This window comes from Camponotus vicinus, unplaced genomic scaffold (genome assembly GCF_025532165.1).
Source record: "Camponotus vicinus isolate PSW18456_S1 unplaced genomic scaffold, iyCamVici1.0 SCAF_2, whole genome shotgun sequence".
NCBI classification, from domain to species: Eukaryota; Metazoa; Arthropoda; class Insecta; order Hymenoptera; family Formicidae; genus Camponotus; species Camponotus vicinus.
Genome location: NW_028141956.1, coordinates 11686833 through 11707994, shown reverse-complemented (window position 1 = coordinate 11707994; position 21162 = coordinate 11686833). Strand labels below are relative to the sequence as shown.

The 21162-nt window shown below is 41.5% G+C and overlaps 1 protein-coding gene and 1 long non-coding RNA gene across 8 annotated transcripts in view; one reads left to right on the top strand and one right to left on the bottom strand.

Moving 5' to 3' along the window:
• Positions 1 to 21162, bottom strand: part of LOC145967056 (uncharacterized) — a 178097-nt gene that overhangs the window by 35637 nt on the left and 121298 nt on the right. The window lies entirely within an intron of this gene.
• On the top strand, positions 10461 to 13230 carry LOC145967074 (uncharacterized). Of its 3 annotated transcripts, none has more exons than XR_014437283.1 (3): positions 10461 to 10613; positions 10818 to 11162; positions 11954 to 13230. It is a non-coding gene; the product is annotated as an uncharacterized LOC145967074 (long non-coding RNA). The 3 variants fall into 3 exon arrangements; XR_014437284.1 differs by having other exon boundaries at positions 10844 to 11162; positions 11954 to 13229; XR_014437282.1 differs by having other exon boundaries at positions 10462 to 10613; positions 10938 to 11162; positions 11954 to 13227.

Sequence of the window (21162 nt, the reverse complement as noted above, 5' to 3'; positions counted from 1 at the left end):
CGATTATGCAAGTTATGCACTTTCAACGTGGACGGAGTATCGAGGCGTTCAAGACAATCTTCGAGTTATTATTGCAAATTTAAATTTACAATCAGTGAACAATATAATTGTATGATAAATATGCATTCTTCGTCATTTTTTATAATGACTCATTTTTATGAAATTATTTATTTTGCAATATTTTTATAAACGTGGAATTTTCCATATTTCTTTATAGTAGTTCACAATTGTGACTACAAAGGCGTAATCTTTTTTTATAATTTTTCAACATTTAATGTATTAATTTATATATAATGTTATATATACATAATTATATAAAATTATCATAGTTTAATATTAAACTTAATATCAATCGTATAGTTTATATTGCGTGAATGTATGTAAAGAGATGGGCAAATAAATTTCTTCAAAAATGGAAAATTTTGATTTTAATATTTCCCTATAAAAAATAAATACAAAGAGATGCGATCGTGTTGGCGAACAACAGCCAGGAGACGCGCGGCCGCCGATACGCAAAAGGCGAGGGAAATGCACGGGAGCGTGGGCGTTAACAGCGTTAAGAGCAAGAGAGTAACGGTATACAAGATAGCGAGGTACTACAACTGCTAGATAAGATACGTTAGATATTAGCGCGATGAGAGAGAGTGAGGGAGAAATGTGTCGCAGCGATTAATGTCTCGCGCCCCGCAGCGACCACGAACTAAACCGGCTGGCTGTAAAGCGCGGGTTGACAAGTGCGGCGACATCGAGCAATTTGCTCCGAAATAATTCTTTTATAGTTTCGATGACGCAATCCGGGGACGCGGAACTAATGGTCCCGGGGAACCATTTCGTGGAAGAGGCGAGTTAAAGGGAACCGGTCGGGCACGCGCCCTTAGTCATTCGTACGCGAGATGACTACAACGGCGGCTGCGAGCAGGATGTTCCGGCAGTATGGAATTTATGCCTCATTTTTTGAACAAGCTCTTCCAAACATATTCTCGCATTTCTCACATATATATATGTATTCTCACAATAAAGTGAAACTCAAGATATTCCTTACAGATGTTTCGAATAATATCATGTTTTATGCTACATATTTATTTGTCATAAACTTATAAAAACGTGGAAAAATTTAATCTTTTTCTTCTTTATAAATTTTTATTTTTTAGAAATTCGTATTTATTAAATTAAAAAAAAAATCTCTGAGAAAGAGAGAGAAAGTTGACAGTTTCTTGAAAATAATTCAGTGCGTATTCTCAGATATTTTTTCCATTTCTTCCATTGTTTCATTTTAATTAAAACGAAGAAAATGTCAAGTCTCTGAAGCAAGAATACAATGTTTTCATTAAGGATTTCACTGATTGGGCCTTGTTTGCGCGATTCGTAGACATGAAGCTCCTCATGACCTCCTTTTTTGCTTGATTGGCATGGAAATAACGGAATTAAAACCGTACCGGTGGAATTTTAAGTCGTTCGCGGCGTTATGGACTTTCCCGCGACGACACGGCGAAGAGCGGATAAGAAGACGCTGATCGAGACAAGAGCCAGGTTTTACTGTCAGGAGGATTTTACGAGAGTCGTCGCGCCGACGAGCGATGACGAAACGGGTCTACTGCATCGCGCCAGTGTCGCGTATTTATAGAAACGTAAACGAAGATTGTACGTTAATGGTCATATAAATAGTACCTCTTACCAGAGTTTTTAACCGGAAGCAAAGGCTTCAGGTGCTTTAAAAACGGCTCGTAAACGAGATCCGTAAATATAAGTGTCGTCAAGAGTCGCGGAAACTTATCGTGTGAGCCCGACATCGTCTAGGGTATAATTGTTCGTCGGCGAAGGTAAAAAAGGTATATGAAAAGCAAGGAGTACATGGTACGTGACGCGATTGTCTGATCACAGGACGATCGGTCTACGAGGAAGTCGAAATTTCCGTGGAAGCCGAATGGAATCATAAACGATCAGCTGCTTGAAGTGCGAAAAGTCGGCCTCGAGACAAGCTCTATTGCGACTGTAAGACTATTTGTAGATATTTTAAAAACTTTTGTGTCAGAAATTAATTATTAATATTTTAATAAATATAAATAAATTTTTAACGTCGAAAATTAATTATTTTTTTATTATAAAGCATTGAATTACGAGTAAATTTTCAAGGGTTAAGTATTATTCCGTGTTTTTATAATACTTTATAATTATCATGTAATCTCTTTTTCAAAAAAATACGTAAATTTAAAACACTCGTAAACCTATTGAGCCAGGCGGCAATTATAGAGAATTTGTTAAATAAATTGAAAAATAAAATGGTACGTTTGATTCATTATAATCGTTCTGTATTTCTTTCTCACAATTAAAATTTATAAAAATGGCATTTAATCGAATAAATTACATGATATAACGCGTTGTGGAAAAAACCGTTAAGGGTTAATATAATAATCCTTCTACACCGCAGAAAGCATTTTAAGCATCGACTCTTGCTGCGTGCATGTATATGTGGTAAGCGAGGTCTTAGCGAAAAGTTAATGAAAAAGTCGCATATTTATTCGGTTTCCACATGTTAACGATGCAAACGGTCTGCCGATAAGTGCGATCGCCGCAACGAAAAGGTTAAACGTGTCGTGGCGCAAATGATGAGAGGATGGGTACTTGAACGATGAGTACGCCTCGTTTCTGCATTAATTATCAGTATGCACTTGCAGATGCAATAAGAGAAAGAATCGATCATGAAGATAATCGAGAGAAATGTTCTTGCGTATTGGAAGGATTGATTGCCCAATTGTTATGTGGAAATAATAGTCCTAGTGCATGTATATCTGTATATTTCATATATGACGATAAAATTGAAAAAAATGTACTATCTCTCGAAAATTTTCTACTAATAACTACTCGAAATTGAACCACTAAAGAGTAAATTGAAAAAAAAAAGAATTAAAAAATTTTTAATTTTAGTTAAAAAAAAATTTTAAATTAATATTTTCGAATTTTCTATTATATGTATTATATGTATATGTATTAATATGATAAATAAATAGCCTATTCCAACTGTCTAGGAACCGTCTAATTTATTTTTTAATTTTAAGATTATATAACTTTTCTTTTACCTAACTTAATCCTACCCTTCTCTTTCGCTAAAGAAAAATAATAGTCAACGAGATGGCTCGTTAATAAGAAACGATTGCTTGATCATTAAGCAACTTCATGGATATTTTGCTATCTTAAAAAAAACTTTCAGTTGACCGTGATTCAACCGGAAATGCTCGCCCACGCGATTGATTCGCTCATGATAGACAGGACTGGACCGCGGACACGGGGAATGTGTTGGCGAGGCGCACGTCGCCCCCTGCCCTCCTGTCATTCGCGATCAGTCTCAACTTCGCCCACCACACGATATGTTTTGTAAGTTGAAAAGTCGATTTCAGAATTGCTCGGTTCTTAAACGATGCGCCCACGCAGTGAATCCGTCTTCGGGGCCCGACGGTTGCCGAAATAACCGTCTCACTTCGCCCACATTCCGTTTTGGTCCCATCGGCGGTTCAACGAATAGAGAATCCACTCGTGTCCAGTGACTGTGAGAAATTTTGCTCCCTCCCTCTCTTCTACCATCGAAGGAGGCCCTACATGTGGGACGTCCGCGTTTCCGAAATTATCGTTGAATATTCATAGAGATGATCGTCTCCTAATTTCGACAGTTGATGATGTTATCTCGTTTGTCCTCTCGCAATAAAACACTAGATTTTTATGTTTATCGGATCTTCGCGAGCACGAAAAGGAGCTATATATGGACCGTCTATATCGAAAACATTACAACGCGTTGAATATTCGATTGGGTAGCTTCCTAATTTTCGATAGTGATTATCACGTCCGGCTCTTGTATCTTTTTCGCTACGTTCATTGACGCGTAAAGATTTTCTTTTGCTAAAAAATCTCCATTAGTATATTTAATGTACGCATGTCTCGCGATCGTTCGAGTCGACTAATCTCATTCGGCAAATCATAAGATCCGCGTCGACCGATTGCATTGATGCGCCGCGCTTGATTCCGCTGCATCGGATTAAGAAAATAGGACTTGAGGCGAGATGAGAGCCGAGTTGACAAATCGTTCGGATCGGTCGGTACCGTATCTTCCTATTTATCTCACGGGGCTTTTTTGAGCCCCATCGACGTATGATCTCGCCGTGACTAATGTCTAATGATGCGCATCGCGCGTCCTCCCTCTCTCTCTTCATCTCCTCGTTTTGTCGCGCTCTGTAATCCGGTGTCTGGTTTCGATTCTTAAGTACCACTCGTTGAAATCTCGATGGCACCTCGCGAGGTACTTGCCGAAAGATCTCGCCCGCGAACTTCAGTCGGAATAATATTCTGTTGGCGCACGATCGTTGATCGGCAAAAGCCCACGCGTCCCTCGAATCCGCTTCCTGCTTCATTATCAAGTGAGCAAAACATTCGTTGCGCCGATGTTACATAAATATTGTTATGTTTCTCTGGCATTTATGCGATTTCACGTAGGAGTTCTACCGTAGACAACAATAATCAATCATCCGCTTGCATCAGCGGCGATTGTTAAGCCCGGAACGCCACAGGCTGATTTAAACTATCGCAAACATCCGGCATCGGGATCAATCGGAAAACTTTTTAGTTATCTCTGATAACAATATAATTTAGTGCTAGACGTTTCTTGTGGATTTTCTGAAGTATCGAAAAGACATTATCGAACGATAATCGTAAATTCCCAAACGTCGTTAAATGCAAAATACAAGCCAGTATTCGGTATAAATACAGGGTCCGAGATTTAACGATCGCGTTGATCTTTGCAACTTTTCGTGCAATTAATTATTTTTATTCGTACGTTAATTTTATTCTTCTATATTAAATTTTATTTGAAACGTTTACGACAATCAAACGATAATGTTTCGTTCATTGTAATAAATTTTCTCTCTCTTTCTCTTGCTCTCTCCGACAAATGAATGACTCCCTCTTTCTTGCAATATACTTAAAACATGAATAAACTTTCTCTTTTACTTACATTTCATATATTGTTTAACAAGCAGAGTAGATCAGTTAGGGTTACACAACAAGAGAGAAAGATTGAAGAAAATCTTTTCTCACGCACGCGCATATCCTCGACGGCACTTGACCGATATACGAAGCCAGATTTCTACGCCACGATAAGAATCGATGGTCGTTGCACCACGTGGAAGCGGTGAAGAGGCTTGTAAACAGGAGGGCTGTATACATGACTGTTTAATTGTGGGTGTAACACGGTATGTCTCTGCTCACACCAGGCAGCCGCGACAATTTGGAGAGTTCCGTGATGTACGAGCGCATAAAAATTTCCCCTAATTAAAACGGGTGACTTAAGCCGGTAACTTATGCACGAGAGAGACGATGAAATCATTAAAATGTATAGCGACGTGCTAGGAAGTAAGTCTCGTGTAATTGCGACGAAAAAATTATTTCATCGTCGCTCTCGCGCCGGAAATATATACGAGGGGACACTTAAAATACTTCCGTGATGAAAAAAAAGGTATTTATCGCCAATATATTTTGGCGTCCAATGAACATGATAAGCGCGCGGAGCAACAGTAGGGGCAATAAAAACTGACCGTGTAACTGATGTATCCAATAAACCGCATCGACGATCTTTTTATTGGGCAATTAAATTTTACCAGGTTATCGCGATATTATAACGCTCTCTCATGGGCGTTATTCGCTGCGCTAAAAACACATTTCAAGGAATTGTCACGACGTAAAATGCGCTGCTAACGTTCCGCGAGCCAATTACATCCGCCCACGCGGTGTGCTTAGCGAGTCTTTGATAATTGGACGGAATAATTTTTCTTACAATGTAACCAGATAATAAATTTATTTGTCGTATTTGTCGCGATCACAAAATCGGTCACGCCCATAAGATACTTACGCGTGTAATATTTGGGCAAAATAATAAAAAAAATATGGATAAAAATTAAGTAAAATTTTAGCATGTATCAGTATTCAATTAAAGCGTTATTCCAAGTAGAAATTTACAGAATCATAAAAAAATACTAAAGAACTACTTTTAAAAAATGTCAATAATATCGCGCTGTATTCGATGTTTTTATTTCTATTTGTATTCAGATTTTGTTTCTCAAAATAACTATCTGACTTTTGCCTAAAGATACTTCTTTTAGCAGTGAATTTTTTTTACGTTACGTTCATTCATCTTTATTTTCTCTATCTTTTTTGCGCAATTTTCTCTTTCCATTTCACCGCATCAGATCTTCCAGTTATCCCGTATTTCTCTTCCAGCCTCTTCGCGATCCCGGTGAGAGCCATTAGAGAGGCAAGTGCGAAAATCAATGTGTTGTTGGCGGCGCTTCGTGCGCTTCCTTTGCATCCAGTCGCGCGATCTCTTCATCGCATCGCTTCCTCTACACGTTCTGTTCGCAAAGCAACCAAGGTGGAGAAATCGAGTGATCGAGGCAAAACGATAGTATTGCGGATCCTGAATTCTCCGCTCTCGTCCTCTCCTCCTTCTTCTTTTTCTTTCTATCTCGCGTGGTACAGATTTCGCCGCGCGCGTCTGCCGCATAACCGCGATAAATTACGAGGGTGGAAGGCCGAAAGGGGTAGCGAAGGAGAGAAAAGGTAAAGGAGCGGGAAAAGAGAAACCGACGGCGCCGGCGGGAGCAGCTCGTTTTGCACACAATTTCCACACGGCCGGCGGTATCTTTGCGCGAAAATAAAGTGTCGTTGCGTAGCGTACGCACGTTGCGGGATGCGGGTGGAAGGGGGGAGAATGTAGTCCTTATTAACATTTCTTCGGGATTCGAGGCGAGATTAAATTGACAGTGAGGATTTGCGAGTCGTTTGTTACCGGTCCACTCTCTTTCTCCCTTTCTTTATCTCTTCGTTTCTTGCACGATACCTTTGTGATTATACTTGCTTTAACCATATTGAAGGCCAATTTTCTCAGGTTTGCTCGAGATTTTCCGCGTAATAATCTCGACAATTTTTTATTGTTTTTGAGAAGATCGAATCTGTTATCTATGTAAAAATCATAAAAGTAGAAAACACAAGATGCTATCTGAAAACTTTCTGTTTCCAAGATTTCTATTAATTAATTTACACGAATCGATAAGTTAAACACTAAAATAAATACACGTGAAGAAAATAACCATCATGTCTTTTGTACATATATCCACATAGATACTTATAGAATTTTATTCTCTTATCTATTTATTTTTATTATTTCTATGAATAATAATGTCAAACTTCTGACTTATGTCAGCGGTTCGAAAAATGTTTATAGCGACATAGAAAGAGAAAGAATGATTTGAAGACGAAGAGGATCGAGATGAAGTTTCGAGTATATAATAAAGGTCCTTTATTATAGAGCAGTATCTTCGGGGCGCAGCTGTTAGCCCCGTTGATCGTCAAAAGTGACTATATACTCGCGAGGAGGAGCAGAGAGAAGCGCCGTTGCATTAATAAGACGGCGGAGCGCTCGCGCATCATCCATTGGTCGCGTAGACGGACTTGAAATAGCTCTCGGAATAGATTCCGACTTTGCACAGTGGGCCACATAATCCACGTGTAGTGGGATGGGTAGAGTAGGCAAGCAGAGGGGACAAAGGGAAGCGAGCGTGACGGAAGTTTATTTTCTCTGTGTGACTATTCGAAGACGCTACACGTCCCAACCCAGAATTCGCCAAATCGCCGACTCGCCAAACCGTAAAGCGGAGCGTATCGCGTGGGCGTCGAGGGAAAATAGCGGCGCTATTGTAGCGGCACTTTGGCACGGTTTAGCGTTAAAAAAATTCGCCCATACAATAGGTAATCTCGATAATACGTTACGCGTTTTGAACGTCTTTGAGAGTTAAAACGTGTATGCGAGAGAATAATTGCAATCGAGCACGATTCGAAGAGAAACGCATATTTTTCCATAAAAAATAGATCGGTTCATCCGTTTGAAGACTTCCGGTTTACACTTTGCTTACGATGAAAACGACGGCATAAGATGGCGAAGCGCAACGTTGTACGATCGCAGACTGTGTATCTTTTTATCGCGCGCGCTCCGCGCTTCGCAACTTTTCGCTCGGCTCCTACGCTTCATTAAGTCCAAAGAGATCATTCTTTCAATGCGGTGCGCTTGCCCGCCTCGTGGTTTCACGGGGCCCCGGATCGCCAAGAGAAAAAGGCAGAATCGAAGTTTAAAGGGAATCGCGAAGAAAGGCGACTTGAGCTCTCTTTCTCTTGCGCCGCGTCGTCGGTGCCTTTGACGCCTACTAATGAGAGGGCAGTGATTAAGGGAACTCTCGCGGTGGTGTGCACGAAAGCGAGGAGGAATAAGCGGGACGCAAGACATAAAGCAGCACCGCGGACAGACGGACGGGCGGACAGCTGTGGTACGACGCGGGCTTTTTCGTGAAGTAACGCGATCCCAAAGGAATCCACCGCCTTGTCGGTTAACGCCGTTAATTCGACGGCGTGTCGAACGAACTTATTATCGATCACGAAGGAAGCTGTCTTTTATTCTTCCTGCTTTCTTTCGCACGATCGAAGGATGAACATTGAGCGCCGAATCCACGCGCATTCCGAGCCGAAATCTTAATTTTCACGTCAATTCTAGATAGCTTAATTGCGATAAAATTAATTATTATATTATTATAAGCTAAATAGGAAAATTTTTAACGTTTTAAAGAGTCTAAAGATATTTCTTAAAATACCGTAATTTTCGAAAAAAAAATTTCTAATTTGGTACATATGTATCTTCCTATATTCTTAATATTCAAAATTCAATGTTCAAGATATTATAATTTCTTTCTTTTTCTATTTGTTTGTAGTATTTCTACACGTTTGAGCGGAAAATTGATGGATTATCCATCGATATTATGATAATTAAAGTCGCGGTTTTTCACGAGTTCTTACGATCATTAGTTTAAATATGCAGAATGTGACACGTTTTGTTATCAATTTTATTAGAAATTGCAATGTAACAATTCGAGATGCATTTAAAATACCGTTGTGTGTTTGGTTTATAAAAAGTATAGAGACAAGCTCTATATGTTCGTGAATATATGTTCGTTAGTCTGATACCTATAGGCATGAATTTTCTTGCAAAAAAATAAAGCTATATAAAAATTATAAAAAAGCGACTAGAATAATGTCCAAAGAAACCGAATCCAAATTGGTAGAAAAAATCTCTCTGACATCTGTTCGTTGGATTTCAAGTCACAGAATACGCGATTGTTGCTATGTATCATCATTTCGTGATGTTTCTTCTCCTTCGTCTACTTCCACCAGAATGACACCGATTGCCCTCGTTTCGAGCTCCTGATATACTCCATCTGATTTCATAAATTGTGACACTCGAGAGCAACTGAATTTCGCATATTGGACCGATGATTCACGGAAGGAACCATTTTCCGCCCAATTAGAAGCGCCTGTTTTCGGCATGACCCAATAACAGTTCGCCAATTTTTAGATCGATCAGAATACATCTGAAAAATCCACGTATGACTTTTCTTTTCTCTGTCATCATTAACAAGAAGGAAGAAACGCGAGTATCGCGCGTGACGTTAACGAAGAAATAATTTATCGCAGCTACGAATCGCGTTATTAATTCGTTCTTCGCTATCGCGATAAGCGGCTGATATTGCAGCAATTGGCCAACTGCCAATTGCCGACTACCACCGATACACTGTCGATGGGATTGAATGTATTTATCTCGCTGTTGCGAATTAAAGCGTTTACGAAAAAACCGTGCGAACTCATTAAATAATTATTGTTACGGTGTGTCGGATAGAATGAAATAGAAATTTCTATATTTTTTTCAGAAAATACATTTTAATATATGTATTTAAAAAATCGGCGTTTAATCGACATATTATTCTCTCGAAGAAATCTTGATTGTATCATCGCGAAAAATAAATTATTTAAGAGAAAATTAAAAAAAATTATAGAATCAAATTCATAAGTGAGATCTAGATAGATTTTTTATACATTTACAGATTTATATGTTTCTCTAGAATCATCGTCAGATATTTTTATTAATAATTTTTCGATGTATAGAGACGGAGCCTTAGTCGCTGTAGACAATTTAAATTAATGTCAATTTTAATATACACTTTACATGTGTTTTATGTTGTTTTTAGCGCTATTATATTTATAGCTCTGATCGGACAGGGCGAACGCGTCATGGCTGGAGTCTATTGTGAAAAACTTTTATAGCGGGCGCATAGGAGCGGCAGACGAATTGATGCAAAGATAAAAAAAGAAGAAAAAAAACACAAAAAAATAAAGAAAAAAGAAATTGCGCGTGAGAGACGAGCACCGCCCACGCTGCGTCGTTTAATTACGCTTCCGAAAGTTACCTTCTGGGTGTCAGGCAGAACGAGCGAGTGTGATTTATCGCGCGCATACGGGAAGATAATCGCGAAAATTCGCCCAAAACTGCACACTTTCACCACCGCGTGCGATTAATCGAGATGCTATCTTTGTTGCAAACTTCCTTATATGCGTCGACCGTCATTTCGCGCGATAAACTGGTAATGTCAATTACGTTACGGCTACTCGTAGATTGGTACCGGTCGCCACATCCTCGACGGGAAGTGCCAAAACCGCTTGTCTCGCGGTTTCTGGGACACCGTCTGATTAATGTAAATATTTTTACTACATTTCAACAACTTGATTGTAAATTAGTAAATTTAGCAATATGTGAATGTAAAAGATATTACGCTTGACAATATTAATTTATACGATAGAGAAATAATGTTTAATAATGTTTAACAAAAACATAAATATAAAATTGAATGATACTTTTTAGGATTAATTTTTTTATATTTCTACTTTATTGACACCAGCGTAACGAAATAATATGTAAAGCTAGCTTTCGACGAAAGTGTGCAAGAAGTATCTAATAAATCGTATGCGGAAAATATGAGCGAGGGAGTTCAGCTGAAAAATAAAATGATTTCTTGAAGGACTTTCCGTGGGCTTCGGATAATTCCTCGACTTACTAGATGGGTCAAGGCCTCTGTCTCTTACACGTACCTGCCTACGATCAAAGAAAGAATGTTGTGCGTAACTTATGAGGCAATCGTGGTTATTTAGTCACGCTGCATTTCAAGGGAAACTGACCTATTAATTTTTCGAAAAAGAACAAGTATAACGAGTTTGGATTAACGCAGCAATATAGTATGCTAAAGGTAATCGAGATAATTTATTAAATAAATTTATTCAAGCATAACATACTCTTTTTGATATTATTATATTCCTTCTCATATACCTTCTCATATGTATGCGAAACAAATTTTCTTTAACAAGTATCGAAAAACATCAATGCATGATAATTGTGAACAATTGACAGAATTTTAACTGAGACTTATAATCGTAGAGATATTTAATGTCAAACTCTTTAAAAATTGCAAAAGATGGTGTCTAATTAAATTTCAGCAACATCTTCATAATTTCAAGTAGATAGATGCAATTAAATTTTAATAATTCAATTAAATGCGGTCACTACCATTCGAGTTCTCAAATTCTTAAAATACTTAAAATACTATCTCCGAGTTATCGTGTTAAGTTGATACCGAACAAGGTTCCAGTAATCCGAAGATTTTTCTTGAATTTACCGACAAAGCCGGGGCGGCCGATTTAAGCGAAAAAGTCGCACGGCGGTCCAAGTATCTACTTGACTTTCATCTCGAGTCTTTGGTTGTTATCTGAGCGCACCTACATGTACATGTACACCCATCTACCTATCTGTTTATCTGCCGACTGCGAAAAAATCAGCATGCATTTCTACAGCGGTTAGGATACAAACACAATGTAATGTCGCGATAGCGGCCTAGTCTCTTTCGCGATCTTAACGTCGTTTCACACAAGATAAAACGCGCGATGTATGTCTATTGAAGTATCAAATAAAAATTTTCAAAGAAGATGCTTTCTCTATTATTTTACCAAAACAGTATGCGATATAATGTTAATTTTTTTTTAGATTTCAAATGATTTCTCTCAAGAATTATCACAAGAATCATTAAACCCGACATAAGATCCGAAAGATGAATCGAATAGGGAGGAACGAAAGACGAAGAGTCGTAGAGGGTCGGGAATTTCCGAGCAAGATTTACGTTCCGTCAGAGGCGTCGCGATGTGAATGCGGCCTTATCGCGGCGCACATGCGCTACCGCACGAGCACATGCGCCCACGCCTCGCGCGCGCGCGTGCACGCGCGCACAGCACACACCGGAATAAATGCGTGTTTATCGCGGCGGTGGCGGTGGCGGTGGCGGCACCGCTTTTGATGCCGGGGCAGCAGCTCGTGCTCGCTGCTCTCCTCTCTCTCCCTCTTCCTCTCTCCTTCTTAGCGCAAGGAGAGGGCCCTCACGCAGATGGGCCCGACCGATTTACATAAGGCCGAGAGAGCTCCGGTCCCGCGCGCGGGGCCTTCCTTCTTATTAAACGCGCTCGCGAGCGCGTAGCATACACGTATGAATCGCGGACGCGCGCACGCACACGCGTATCCTTTATTAAGGGCGCAGGCAGCGCACGAGCGCGCGAGGACACAGAAGCGCCGCGCATGCCTTGTTGCGCTAACAATACGACCGCCCACGTACGAGATATCTCGTTTTATTATTATCCCTCTGTGTCCGTTCTATCTCTCTCTGTTTCTCTGCAGATTCCTCCTCCGTCTTTGCCTTCTTTCCTGCTGTCCTCCTTCCGCTTCTTCTTCTTCTTCTTCTTCTTCTTCTTCTTCGCTTCTCGTCCTCGCCGCCCTTTCGCCGCGCGCGGGCGCGCGAGATCGCCGGTGCGGATGCGGTGAACTTTGCATGCGCTGATTCACCCAGCTTTATTCTCCCGACGGGCACGCGTTTGCCCGTCCTCGATCTAAGACAATGTTCCCTTCACTTGAGAAATAATACACAACGGCGGTATATGATAATATTTAATATGTAAGTTTAGTTGTGTTGATTAGCTATTTTGAATATAATCTTTGATTTTCGATTTTTTTCTCGAGAAACAAACGATTATTGGATTGTATAAAAATTAAAGATAAATCAAAATTTAATATTAAAATAAAAAACTGACTCAAATAATAAATAATTAAGTAATATAAATAAAATAATTAAAAAATTCATTAAAAATTGGCAAATAAGAGCCAAGGCGCGATAATTGAACGCAAGGAAGAAGAGAAAACATCTTCTCTTTTCTCTTTTAATTATTGGTAAAAATAAAATTTAATCTCAACCAATGTAAAAATGCGTTAGAAGATAAAAAATGGTCATTCTTTGAATCTTCTCAACAATCCGCGGTTTTAGATCCCAGAAAGAGTTTTAGAGTCACCTCTCACTATTAGAATATCGCAATCGTCGGTAAAAGAAAAGGATCATGGATGTGTGCGTGCCTATAGATCGCGGGGAGAGAAAAGAAAGCAAGAAAAATATAGTCCGGATAACGCCGGTGTGTCACGTTTGACTTTGTGAACGGCGGTCGCTGTCAGTGCGTGAAAGTTTGGAACAAAGATAAATTTGTACCAGGGTTCTTCCCCGCAGCATCCACGAAGAATGCACGTGTCGTGTGCGATATTTGGATATACATAAAATATGTCCACGGGGTGTCGGTCAAAGTGAAAAGCAACGAATCGGTCCCGCTGGATTCAAGCTGTTCTTCTCGAGATACAACAATTCGCTAACGTTTACAAATTACGTTTTCTCCAAGAAGTGAAACATCCTATTTCTAGAAAGATTAATCTTCATACCTTATAATCTAATATTTTTCATCCTACAGGAATTAAAGAAATCTTCCCCTTACAAAGTCGCGTGTTTTAAAATTCAATCTGGACATATGGATCGAGAAATGAGTTACAACTTAAACAAAGATATGAAGGTATCAAGTGCATCATTTAGATTTTATTAATTCGTACTAAAATCGCGACTCTGTAGACTGTGGAAAATGCGTGTCGCCGAAGAGTGAGTCTTCATCAGCGCGACAAAACAGCTGATTATCTCGCGTGTGCCCCGGAAGCCGCGAGATACGTACGAACGATAGCAGTAATTGCTCGCGTGACCGTCGTCGGGCGAGGAATTTCTGGCATTTTACCCAAGGTACTCGTCAAAAATATTCGAGATTCGCCACGCACGCGGACGAACCGTGTGTCACCCTGGCACAGACATCTATATTCATCGGACGATTTCTAATGCGTGGGGACCAGGACTAACGCGACACCGTTTCCTCGCTATTATTCTTCCTCTTAAACGGTATTCTTCTCTCTCGCTCTCTTTCTCTCCCGAAACGAAAAGAAACCACGGAGAGAGGCGCGGCTACAAAGGTATCTCGCGAAGCATTGTCAGTGACAAAACAAGCGGGCCTCCGGGATCACTGACGCCACTATCATAACGTACGAGCAACATATCGCATGACAAGAGAAGTTACGGGAACACAGGGCCCCGCTGCTGACCCCTCTGACCCCCGCTGTTTTTGTGCCGGTCTGCTCGAGAGTCGGACGCGGGCCTTTCGGTCCCAAACTGCGAAACATACCGACACGGTGCGGCGGGTATATACCCCCGGAGGGCCTGTTTTCTCTCTCTTTCTTTCTCTCCTCTCTCACGAAATTCACTGCCACGTCGAATTTCAAACACGAAATGCGATATCCGTCGTGCGAGCGAGACGCAAACGCTATTCTTTCTCTCTTGCCAAAATATAACAAGAATATAGGGTTGCGAAAAACGCTTTATAAAAAAGAACTTTCGACGACATGAGTTTTAAAAAGCTCGCATTCAAATTTATTTACGGAAAAAAATATTAATAAATAAAATTAAAAAATATTTTCAGAAAAATAATGATACCTTCTTGCACATATCTTTCCTGATTTATGACTTGATTCGCTCTAGAATCTCACAAATTTTTTTTGCTGCAGAAATAAATGATCGCGACAGTATGGAGCTCTCTTCTATAAGCTTTCTTATTTATCAATTGTTTCGTATTTTTTCTATTCTATTCTAATCTACATATCTCGCAGCACGATCAAGGTGTAAGTCTGGATCGAGGATTTACGAGTTTACGCATCGACACGTAACATAGCCCGACAGGCCGGCCGGCCGGCATTTACCAGCAATAAGTAACGATAATTACAAGCTAATGGAGGCGATGTGCTCGCACGTCCGGTACGCGCCGCGGTGGCGGCGGTATTTAAATTAACCGATCGATCGACCGTGTTCACCTCGCACATTATGCAAATGTCGCGAAAACACGTAAAAGTTTTCTGCAAAACCAATTACGCCGACGCGACACCACCGCCAGAAGTTAATTGCGAATTTCTGCACCGTGCTGTTATTACGGCATCCGTCTGCTCTCTCCCTCTCAAAAGAAAAGAGAGAAAGAGAGTGAAAGAGCGTGAGGGGGGAGGAGGCGAAAAGGGAAGAAACGGGAAGGATAGGGAGGTCCGAAATCTCTTGAAATTCTGGACAGTCAAGAATGCCGAGCACGAGTCATCATTTTTGAAGAATAAATTCGAGCCGATGACGTTACATTATTAAAGTAATGGAACCCGGGGATAAGAGTAACGAAGTACTTATAAGCGTTAAGCGCGCGACGTTAATGCGCTCGGGACGTTTCTCCTCTCGGTAGCAACAAGACGACATTTGACGCCGACAGTTTACTCTTCTCCTGCGCTGTTTAACATTCGACTGAGGTAATAAAGATATGTTTCGCTGTACGATACAAGCTCCGGCTCGTTGAAACGTCTTTCAATCACGATGTTCGAAAATACCTCGGGTACCTTCACGCTACTTTCTTACTGCATGTTACGATATGCATGTATGAACGTATAAACGTGAAAGAAACACATCCGCGAGATGTATCCAACGCAATTACAAAAGATATTACGATCATATAATGAGGAAAAGATACTTAAAATTCCGTATTTCTGATCATAACGTCTTTAGAAATTTTTTGAAATGTACGGTGAGAAAAAAATCTGGTTGCATTAATTTAGAAATCTGGTGGATTCAATCAGTATATCTGTTGAAAAATGGACGAATCAGAATTCCTTTAGGAATTACCAGATGAGTATGATTAATTTCTTCCTGTTAAATTTATCAAATTTTCTTAATAATAATACTAAATTTACAAAAAAAAAAATACTCTGTCCATGTTTAGTTAATATAACAAGAAATTTTATAGATCTAACTAGAAAATCCAACTAATCAAATCCTTGTAGTAAAGTCTATTAAACGTTCTAGTTATAAAAAATCGAATCTTATTATGATAACTAGAAATTCTGCTTGGTTTAATCAAAATTCCTTCTATCAGATACATTTTGTTAATACAATTAAACGATTTTTCTCAGTGTATAAGTGCTTGTTATTATTATTTCATATTTAATATTCTGAAAACTAAAACTCTAAGATACTCCGAAAACGCAATTGTCCCTCTTTATTGTTTCCGAATTTTTAAGAGTAACTTATGATCATCAATATGCAGCTCAATATATCATCAATATATCCAACATGATCGCGCAAGAGATCGAGTTTGCTCTTTTTCTCTGTCGCTCTCTCTCTCGAGTTCATTCATGGCAATCGTTTGTCACACGGGTTCACCTATTTAAACGTCACGGACGGTCGACAAGTGTCGACAGAACGATTGCGCTAGCCTTGATACATTTCGCCTACACGCGTTCGGAGAACGGCTTTTCCATCTTCCGCGTGTCGTACACCACCTACGTGGCCTTTAGCTATTCAAGGACAGCATCCCGGCACCATCATTATCGCGTGGATTAAACGCGTGGACAGCAGCAGCCACCACGATTATGACGAACCGTAAAGCTCTACCTGAGGTAAACATCCTCCTCCGCTCGTTCCCGTTTCCTCGCTCGACGTGAAAACAAGTCGAGAATAAAATAATCCCCCCCTCCCTCCCCGAGAAGTGACGATGGAAAACCGCGAGACGTAACGCCCCTGTAATTTTGTAAAAACTGTCATAAGGCTCTCGTAAGCCGTCGTAAGGATTCTTGTGCACGTTTCGCGATGAATATTATTCGGAGATTGCACAATCCGCAATCCGCGAGATTCAACGCTTAATTGGATTACGCAACGATACTTAAGCGATATAAAAATATAATATTGCGACGGGCGGTAATTAATTCTATCACTTTGTATTCTTGGCTAATAGCGATCGCGAGTCATTACTGGATATTACATGGACAGCTTCCAAGACTTTGAGCAGTGTTTCACGAGACAGTCTTTCGAGAATAACAGATGCGTGTAAAATGTAAATATTTTATTACCTATTAAAAAATATGCGTTTGATTTAAAGTAAACATAATGCGAATCGTGAATTTTATGAGATACAATCATCATTTTTGAAGACGCGCATCGCTCGATGCGCGCGAGACGACGTCGCAAACTCCGACTACGCACGTGGGTAGCGTACCGCAAAACGCGTGGGCCAAAACAATTCCCCAGTTAATTAAGATAATCGCTTCTTTATGACGCCATACTGCGGCACGGCTTATCTGTCGCCGCTCGGTGAAATTCGTTTTCACGCGAGGAGAAAGGACGCGGGCGCGTTTGATGACCGCCATTTCAATGCGCAACGAGAGATTGAGTCTCTATAAATATGTAAGCGTCCTTATCAATGAACTTATCGTCATTTAAGTTCCCAATTCTCTGCTCGCTGCAATATTATTCCATCGTACGTCGCTTGTGTTGGGGGTCTCGCGGAGAGAAGGGGCGGCGTCGCGTTGTAGAGCGCGATGGATACACGTCGCGACATATTACAGGCGAAAATTGCCGGAACAAAGACGATGAAAGGCACGAGGCAAGGCACGATTCTCCGACGTAATTCGCACCACGCCGAAGGCTTGCCGGGTGGTCCCCCGGTCATCCATTGTGGGTCAGTGGGTCTAATTAGGTAATTAGCAATTTGTATCTCGCCTCAATCAAAGCCCTTCCCTTGCGCAACCCACTACCGACGCTGCGTCGCCACTCGAGGCCGCGCATTTTGCGCCAGGGAACTCTCGCGGATTGACTCTCGCCTCGATCGAGGCGGAACTCGTGAAAGTACGTGCAAAGAAAAAAAAAAATTGAACGGAAAAACAGCATAAAAAACCCCGAGATTGTCGTGCGTCATTTTTTGCCCGGTACTTCGCCCGATTCTCGCGCGGTGCGAATAATTACTCGCAGGCCGGTAATTATTTTCCTCGGCGTTCTTTTTTCGTCGCGTGAACCGGAGTTCTCGTCGAAAGGAAGGGAGAGAGAAAGAGAGACGGAGAAAAAGAGACCACATCGATCGAGATCGTGTGCGGTGCGTTACGGCATCAAAGATGACGATGTATCGCGCGGGAGGGTCGCGGACTCGCGACAATTAATCGCGACACTCGTGAAAAGCGTCCCGCAGGTGCGTTTTGCACGTCCGTGGCCGACACACGCGCGCGTTGCGTGCGTGTAAGTGCGCGCGCGAGCGGCAAATTGGGCGTACTTTATGTCACGATGCGTAATTTATGCGTCGTTCGCCGCCTTTTCGCCGCGAGGTAATGAAATGGTAATAACTACGTTCGCGATTCGGGGACGGACGGTCGCCGCCGTCGTCGTCATTACGCCGCTAATGTGGGAAATTGTGTGCACGGCCGTGGCCGAAAGAAGTCGCCGCCGCATCAGCGTGACGGTGATATTTAAGTGTTTAAAAGCGACATGAATTCTAAGTAGTCGAGCGAAAGCGCCTCGCTCCAGTTCCGCGCGATTAACTAACCTCGAGAGGATGAGCGCAAGGGACCATCGAAGGACCTCCGATCACGCGTGGTCGGAAAAGTATATTAATAGAATAAAAAGTACATCGAGAAAATAGAATTAAAAACAAAAATATAACAAACCAGTACACATGTGCGCTCTATAATCTTAGCGGAATATTTCGCGCTCAATCTTGAAGAATCCTCGAGAGACCCCGTATCGCGAGGATAACGCGGTGCTCGTAATTTAAATCCTATCGAAAAGATAATCATCTCTTAGCCACCGAGTTACTCGAGGTGTACGGGGAATACAACGGCGATATGCCCTACGGATAGAAATGAGGGAACGAGACGGCGAACGGAAAAAGGAGGAAGGCCACTGTACCGTGCGATGACGCGACGGGATCGGACCAGGTGGCCGACTGATTTGCCGCGACCACAATAGCGCGTGGGCCGTGGAATTGTCCTGCGCGCGCGCTGCATCTCCTCGTTTATATTCTCGTGACGATGACGAAATGCGGCGAGGATTTTCGCGAGATTTGCACACCGCTCTATCGGTACGCTCTTCCTGGTCGAACGAATTTTTTATTCTTCAACTCGGGAGAAAAATACGCTTGCGAATCGCAGTCTTCGCGAAAGACGACAAAATTCTTTTATTAATTCACTAATTAATTGGAATAATTTTAATTAAAATTAACTTCATCCCCGGAATTTTATTAATTATAAAATGATCTATTCTTCTATTAGTTACTTATGAAACATGACGAGTACGTCGCACTAATTGGCGATCGGCGAACAATCGAGCTAGGCATCTCCGGGCACGATCGCTCGCGGAAGGAAGAGAGGATGTCCCGTTTAATTCGCCACGCGTGGGCATCGTGAACGAGAATCGATTCTGAGCGGCGGCTAACGTTAACACTCGGTCACCGGAGTTCTTTGGCTCAAGAGATCCCTCTCTTTCGCCCTCGTCCTCCTCCCCCTCCTCGTCCTTTTCCTCCTCGCAACCGCCACGCAACTTGCTCGCGGCCGTTCGATCGGCCAGCCTTGAATACTAACGATCGTCACTTCCTTCCTCTCAACGATGTTTTCCGTCGCCGTTGGCCACTGAATTTTAATTCGCCGTCCCGTTTTCATGCACGCATTCTTCCGTCGCTCATCACGTGCGACTCGAGCTTGCGACTCGTAAGATATTTCGCACGTTTGCTCCGAAAATTTCTTGTGTCAATATCAACGGAAAATCAAAATTTGATTATTTATCTCCTTTTTATATAAATAAAAACATGACTCTTTATGCGATACATTTATAAAATTAATATTCCAAGAACTGACGATGCGAACTTCATCTCGCATTTTTTACATTCCCTAAAATTTGCATGCGCAAATAAAATATTAATATTCACGTGCATAATATACAGCGATCATTTGGTGTGGATGGCGAAATTTGACTTACGTTGTTGGCCATATTATTGTATTTTTATAACCGCTCGCGAAAGAGAATATAAAAAGAGGTAACCGCTTCGGAGGAAAATAATCGTCCCGATCGTTTGGAGGCACGTGGCCGAGCAAGCGGCGCGTTATAAAACAGCGTGTTACGTTGCGTAGGCCGTGCGCGCAACCATTGAGCGTGCGCCTCGTTTTTTCGCGCGCACGCATGCACGCGCGCGCCGATTTTTGCGTCCGCGCCGCCGCGGCACACTCGCCGATTTCAATGCGATACTTTCTGGCTGTACGAACGGCTACGATTCGACATATCTCGATCCGGTTCGCCCACGAATACCCGGGACACCACGGTACCCGTATGAATATGCAACGATAAAGCGCGATTTATTTATAAGTATGACGCCGGGAGATCGATCCTTCCACAGCGATCGCGAGCGGAAAATCGCTTTACGGTCGAAATATAGGATCGCGCTGCCGCCATTGGGAAAGTCTGATATTTAGTAAAGGTTACTACGATATCGAACACTTGAAATTTCGCCTTTTCTTTCTTTTTTGTCGCATTAAAAAATAACCGAGATCGACTATGTTGGCTTGAAATAAAGAGTTGAATATAAAAGAAAGAGTAAAGAATATTTTCCATAAATTTTTAAGTACGTTACGTTTATATCGACGACGAAAAACTTGACGGACGAAACAATTCGCGTAAAGGGTTGTTGCAGGTACAAAGTGGGTTAATTTCGGCGACGCGCGTGTCTTCAGGGCCGCCTCGTGTCTCGGCGAGACTATAAAAGATTCGCTTTTATGGCCCGGCAAAAGCCGAAAGTTACGATCTTGCTTTTCATTTAATTAATCTCACCGCCGTCATCGTCGATGTCGCGGGTCGCCCTCGAAAATCAGGCGATTGTGTACCTTTGCGCACAGAAGCCGTTCACTGCAGGATGACGAAAAACGTGGTTTCCGTAGTCGCGTAATTGGCTGCCGGTGGACTTTTCAAAGTGTGGAATCAATGAGCGCGGTCATATAATTAAATCCGGTAAAGGCGC